The sequence below is a fragment of the Nicotiana attenuata genome, chromosome 10 (genome assembly GCF_001879085.1).
Source record: "Nicotiana attenuata strain UT chromosome 10, NIATTr2, whole genome shotgun sequence".
NCBI lineage: Eukaryota > Viridiplantae > Streptophyta > Magnoliopsida > Solanales > Solanaceae > Nicotiana > Nicotiana attenuata.
In genome coordinates this window covers 41,271,057-41,278,723 of record NC_031998.1, presented here as the reverse complement: position 1 = coordinate 41,278,723, position 7,667 = coordinate 41,271,057, and positions in this window count along the sequence as shown.

The window sequence follows — 7,667 nt, the reverse complement described above, 5'->3', positions numbered from 1 at the left end:
TGGCTTGAGAATTCAACACCGGACTAATTCCTCAAGTACAAAGATAGGTTTATTTTGGTCTTGGACTTCGTTGTAGTACATTACCTTTAGTCAATGTATAACAGAACCCAAAATATTAACAGAAACTCAAAACTAGGATTAAAACTAATGGCAACTTAAATGCTAATGCGAAACACAATGTAAGGCTAAAGAGTCAATTTTTTTAGACCATCCAAGCTTGGGATAGTGTACGTTAGAAGATTGGGAAGTGCCTCCCGATGACTTCAACTTTTGCAAATACTCTGCACTTCAAATAAGAGGAAGAGATGCTAACAGCAAGCTCATGGAACTAGGATGCTTTCTGGTATTTTAATTGAGTTGAATTCTAAGATGGTCACTCAGTTAATGACAATTGTGTAAGAAAGTTGTTTTATTTATTTATTTTGTAATAGAAAAATCACTCTTTTTTACTATTTTACTTACACAGTCAATTTTATTTGTTTTTGTAATAGAAAAGTCACTATGTTTTCAGCATTTCACATACAAAGTCACTCTATATATTCAGGTGATATTTCTGGTGGCTTTAGCTCGTTGACAATATTTTTTGAAGCCAAATGGCATGACCTGTCACATCATCATGTCACATAGGTGCTACTTGGCTGAGTCCAGAACAAAATGATGCAAATTTGGACTCAAAATATAAAAATAGGTGAAAAAAAATATTAATGATTTTTTGTATATATAACAAAAAAAATGGTATGCCCCTCCCCCCATTTTTTTAAAAGAAAATTGGAGCCCACTTTGTTCCTCGAAATCTTTTGTCGCGCATATTTTATCGATCAAAGACACGGTCCAAGGCTGCCTCGTGGAGTGGAACGCGCTTTGTGCTCAATTCGGTTGTTAAAGCGGCATATTTTTTTCGGTCAAAAATATTCGAAATAGGTATTTCGAAACACTATTTTAGTATAAGTTATATATATATATATATATATATGTATTGAATGATTTGTGCTTGTTTTGTAGTTTTTTTTTTATCCGAATTTATTTAATGTTTAGCAAATTTGTTTGAAATTGTTTATTATACCATCGTTATGTAGTTGTTGAATGTTTTGTGTTAGTTGTTGATTATTATTGTTATATAACAAAAATATGGGCTTTAGTGTTATTTAGTGCCCTTTAGTGATGTCCTTAGTATAGTAAAAAATAAATACGTTATAATTCATGTTAGTTGTTTAATATTTTTATAATTGTTGAAAAATAAAAATGTGCCTTTAGTGCTCTTTAGTATCCTTTAGTGTAGAACAATACCTACGTGTCGCCATTAACGTAGCCGGTTAGAGTAATCAATTACGGATCAGATATTAGTCAATTAGTAATCATATAGTAAAAGTATTATCAGATATGAATCAAATAAAACATGATAAGTTAAATAAGTTACTGTTTAATGTTCTTTGACCGATGAATAATAAATTAATTAGTTGTCAGTATAAAAGAGACCCTGCCGTATTTTTGCTGTAAAATATAATAAATTAACATATAAATCGTTACGGACGAAATAAATAATTAATAATACTTTATATAAAAATAATTATTATAACTTTAAAAATTATATCAATAAGTTAACAAATTAAGTAATTAATATTACTTTAATGACGAATAAAATTGTTAAAAAATTAACAGTACATAAAAGAGACTCTGTGGTATTTTTGGTAAAAGGTAAGAAATTAACATGTAAATCGTTATGAACGATAAATACTTAATAGCACTTTATATAAAAATAATTATTAGAAATATTTAAAGTTATCTCGATAGTTAAACAAATTAAATATTTTGTATTGTTATAACGACGAATAAAAATGATAAAATGTTAACCGTACAAATAAAACTCTGCCGAACTTTAGTCGTAAAATCCTATAAACTAACATATAAATAAATACTTTATATCAATTAAGTAATAATATAAAAATTTATGAATACAAAAATACCGCAAGGTCTTTCGAGACGTTAAACGATTAAAGAGAACAATATTTTAATTAATATTATTTAGTTTCCAGACATCATTATGGATCGTCCATCTGTGCATCCTGGACATGTTTCTCGTGAGATACTTTTGCTCCAGGCAAGCCACAAGTCTTCACATATCTAGGATGGAGAGTTGCTTAGCCAGAACTTCTATCCGAGATGCATTGACAATTTTTTGGAGCTTATTAGGGACCACCCACTTCATCCCCGTACAGTTGCGTGCCTCACTTGGATTGGTATTTACCGGATTATTGAGGTCGATCGGTTGTAGTTCGATTGGCCCGTGATCACGGCTCTGATCGAGCGGTGGAGACCTGAGACTCATCATTTCATTTCCCTATCGGCGGTATCACGCTAGAGGATGTGAAAGTATTATTCGGGTTGCCCGTTGACGGTCTTGATGTCCACTACCCACCCGCTCTTAGGGAGTATATGAGGCACGTCTATCTACAAATGCCAGAGAGGCTCACTGGATTCCAGCCGACGGAGCAGACTGCTATTAGTGGCATTGGTCGATTGCAGCTATCGCCTCTTAGGCAGCACTTGGAGGCGCTGCACGAGCAGAGCATAGATGAGTCACCACTTGAGTCTATTGAGCGGCAGTCAAGGCTGTTGGTTTTAATGATATATGATGGATTTCTTTTCCCGAACACTTCGGGAAACCTTGTGACCCTAGGTTTCTTGCATCATCTGGAGAGCTTAGATGACTTACCCACGTATAGCTGTTGGAACCGTTCTAGCGTACCTTTATAAGCAGCTGTGCAGGGCGTTGATGGGTAGCATGAGCGACGTCGCTGGATTTATTCCGCTACTGCAGGTGATAACATTATCAGTTCTTTTCATGATTATCATAGATATAGTAAAAAAAATACTCAAATTTACGTCCATAATCAATATTAGGTTTGGTCTTGGGAGAGATTCTTGTAGATGCAACCCCTTCCTCAACCGCTAGCTCCAGATGCACCACCTGTGCCGTTTCTACCACGCGCTAGGAGGTGGGTAGGTAGGCGAGGCTGCTCGCGCAACGTCGAGGCTCGACATCTTCTCCCTTATTACAAGGATTTTTTGGATCTACTAGAAGATGCTCAGGAAAATATTTGACTAAGTTTGTTTGATAATGCTTGATTTGTCTTGCGTTTAATAAATAGTTCATATGGAGGCCATATAGCGACGAGATCATCGCCGGTTTGCCAGAGTATTGCTCACGCGGTCGAGCTGTGTAGATCTCTAAGGTCTCATTGATATGTCTCGATATAGTCGAGCATCATCCGACCGGAAGAGTCCTGCGATAGTTTGGTCGCCGACAACTTATACCTGCTCCTCCCAGTTGGCATGCCACACATTACGAGCGGGATGATCACATCACCAGTCTATATGCTGGGAGACATGAGGCACTTGTATGTTATTTGATATACTTACTTATTATCTTAGATTTCCTTATCTTTCTTAATTAATATGTTATATGCTATGCAGGCTATTGGCTTACACCGTTTCTACTAAATGGGTCTGCAGATGCAGCAACATGTAGGTGATGGAGCGTCATTTGTGCACCATTAGGTTCGTCAAGTGTCTCATCTTGCTACTACCATATTGGTAGTTGCACAGACGGATGCGCGAGTAGGTTTTGATGCTGCACATATGCCGCCTGAGGATTACCATCATGGGCCAAGCGTGGCCCTAGCACATGGTAGATGTGCCAAGCGTGACCAGAGAGGAAGGGGTGGCCCGTGTGGTCGGGGTGGTCGGCGAGGACGAGGTCCCCAGCAAGGGGGCAGTGAGGCACCCGTGGAGGATATTGGTGAGGTTTTGCCGGGTGACTTTGGTCAGGCACACGATGCTGGTGATTATATGCCTACATTCAAACTGTTGTCACCTAGGACTTCACAGTTTACCCAGACAGCTCCATTACTGATTGTTGGCAGTTATCTCTACCACCTGGTGAAATGAAGTATCGGTCTCAGTCTCTCTAGCCATAGCAAGGCGAATACTGGGGTGAAGACCGTCAATGAATCTCCTCACTCGCTCCCCCTTAGAGGGAATCAGAATAGACGTAGCATGATGGGATAATTATGTAAACCTCATATCATACTCAATAACTAACATCTGACTTGGTTGAAGGTGCTAAAACTGCCTCCTCAGCTCCTCCCTCCTAGTGTGGGCATAAAGTGCTCCAAAAAGACCCTGGAGAACTGAGTCCAGGTAAGTTTACGGGGAGACTAGGGAGATGATGCAGGGTAGGGACAAGAGGTCCCAGCATTTAGATAGCTTCAGTGGTGCCTCATCCTGAGGCCGAGATCGATTTGGGAGAGGCAATTCTAGCAGGACGGCTTATTATACACCATCACTAGTCGAGGAGCTTCTGTGCAATCTTCATTCAATACACATCCAGCATAGAGTTCTCATTGCGCTCCATCTGTTCAAGGTACATTGGTACTAGGCTCTTCTAGTGGGTATTCTAGTTTACTGGTCAGACTCGGACCCCGCAGTCATTTTTGGGTCAGAGGTTGCAAGGAGCATGGAGATCTGGGGCATGTTAGAAAATACTACCCCTATCTTCGCAAAGGTTCAGGACAACAGGGAGGACAAACTATGATTTCTACGTTTATTGCTACACTACCAACTCAGCTAGCTCGGGGTGGAGGTCATCCAGTACGTGGTCGTCCTAAAGGGGGAGATTTTTGGAGTCAGGCCAGATGTTGTGCATTCCGAAGGAGGACCGAGCCTGTTACTTTTGATGTTGTTATTACAGGTATTATTTCTTTGTTCCATGGAGATGCTTCAGTATTGTTTATTCCTGGATCTACTTATTCATATATATCATCATACTTTGCTTTTTGTCTCGATATGCCACGTGATTCACTTGCTACCCTTGTTCATGTATCTACACCGGTTGAAGATTTTATTCTGGTGGATCGAGTTTATCGGTCTTGTGTGGTCATTATATGTGGTTTTGAGATGAGGGCGAAATTTTTATTGTTAGATATGGTGGATTTTGATGTGATCTTGGATATGGATTGGTTATCTCTGTACCATGCTGTTCTTAATTATCACACTAAGACTATGATGTTGGCTATACCAGGGTTGCCGAGGTTGGAGTGGAAGGGTTCTCTTGGTTTCACTCCTAGCAGAGTGATCTCATTTTTGAAGGCTCAACGGATAGTTAAGAAGGGATGTTTTTCATATCTAGCCTTTGTCAGAGATGTTAGTGCTGACTCTCCTATTGTTGAGTCAGTTCTAGTAGTGAGGGAGTTTCAAGATGTGTTTCCTCCAAACCTACCAGGCATTCCACTTGATAGGGATATTGATTTCGGCATTGAGTTGGCACCTGGAACTCAGCCTATTTGTATTCCTCTATATCACTTGGCTCCTGTTGAGTCAAGGGATTGAAGGAGCAGTTACATGAGTTGCTAGATAAGGGGTCATAGGTCTAGTGTGTCACCTTGGGGTGCACCAGTGTTTTTGTTAGAAAAAGGATAGGTCTATGAGAATGTGTACTGACTACTAGCAGTTGAACAAGGTTACAATCAAGATCAAGTATTCACTACCGCTCATTAATGATTTATTTGACCAGCTATAGGCTGCTTGGATATTCTCAAAGATTGACTTGAGATCGGGGTATCACTAGCTGAATATTAGGGATTCAGACAACCCTAAGCGTCTTTTAGGATTCGTTATGGGCATTATGAGTTTCAAGTGATGTCTTTTGGTTTGACTAATATCCCAGCAACCTTCATGCATTTGATGAACAGTATGTTCCAACCTTATTTGGATTCTTTTATCATTGTGTTCATTAATGATATCTTGGTGTATCGTAGGGCTGAGGAGCATGAGCAGCATTTGAGGATTATGCTTCAGATTTGAGGGAGAAGAAGTTGTACGCTAAGTTCCAAGTGCGAGTTTTGGTTGGAATTGGTGGCACTTGGGTTATGTGGTATCTATTGATGGGATCAAGGTGGATCCGAAGAAGATTGAGGCAGTTCAGAGTTGGCCCTGATCTTCTACCGCTACAGGGATCAGGAGATTTTTGGATTTGGCAAGTTACTATCATCACTTCGTAGAGGGATTTTTCATCTGTTGCAAACCCATTGACTAAGTTGACTAAAGGGCTCTCCGTTCAGGTGTTCGGACGAGTGTGAGGAGAGCTTTCAGAAGCTCAAGATAGCTTTGACTACGACTCTAGTTTTGGTTTTGCCTTCAGGATCGAGGTCATATACGGTTTATTGTGATGCTTCAGGCATTGGAATTGGATGTGTGTTGATGCAGGACGGTAGGGTCATGGTAGGCTATAATTACGTATTTTAGTCGCTTATTGCACTCTAATTTACTGCATTTTAATTGTGTTTGAGCTTTAATCACTAGTGTTTTGTACTTATTGTGTGTTTTATGCCTTTTAGGAGTGATTCTGAGCTTTGTAGATGTTACAGAGCTAATTCAAGCTATTTGGAGCTTTGAAGTCTGAGTAAAAGCCCAAGGTATTAAGTGGGATCATGTTCGGAGGTCGAGAACCACATCGGAATATCTAAAATCAAGAAAAAATCGGTACTCTGAGGAAAGTCCACAGCCGTGGCGCTTGGAGCGCCGCGGCTGCCTATATTTTTGTTGCCTTCAAAATGCAAGCTCCCTGATAAGTCTCACTACATCCCCACTTGGCGCGTCACCCCCTGCGGCGCGCTTGTGCAATTTTTACAGAGTAAATGTCTTATTTCGGCTAGAAAAAGGGGATTTTGTTTTGGCCCGACCCTACTTGGTATAAGTACATGGAAAAACATTATTTTATGGAATTTTGACATATCTTAGACCTAAGGAGGCTAAGGAGGAGTTGGAGAAGCAAAAGCACAAGGAATTCACCATTCAATCCTCACTCAAGGCACGAGTTTGGATCCTTTTATGTTTTTCTTCATTACGAATTCTTGCATATCTTCACAGAGCTTAAATTAGTTCATCTTGTGTGGTTGAGACTTAATTGAGAGAGGAGTTTCTTCTTAACGTTTGAAGTAATAATTGAGTGAATTCAAGAGACTCATTGAACACTAGAAGTGAATTATCTAGAGTTAGATCCCAAACATTTGTCTTGGACCTATCCTATCAAAACCCTATCTTCTCCCATTGATAACCTTCTTTTCTCATTACTTGTGTCAGTTATGACTACAATAGTTTAGACTCTTAGTTAATTTTATGTTTAGGGTGTGGTTGGTATAACGAAAAATATTTTCCGTGGAAAATATTTTCTTGGAAAACAAGTAGTAATCTTATTCTTTTTCCGGTGTTTGGTACGCAAATTAAGGAAAATGACTTCTCAAGAGTATTCATAAATAATTTAGATATAATTAACACGAATCCATAAACTTTCGAACCAACAACCTTCCGAACCCACTTTTTTCATAAACTTTCGAACCGCTAAACTTTCGAAACCGCGAAATTTCTAACCTGTAAACTTTATAATTTCTAAACCCGTAAACTTTCAAACACATAAACCTCCGAACTCATAACTTTGGAACTTGTAAAATTTTGAACCTTAAAACCGATAAATAAAAAAACTAAAAACAGAAAAAATATATTAAAAAAATATTTTTTTCGGGGGGGGGGGGTTGGAAAACGAAAAAAACAAGAATTTGAAATTACCAAAAAAAGTAAAATTTTTTTTAGTTAGCGGGGGGGGGGGGGGG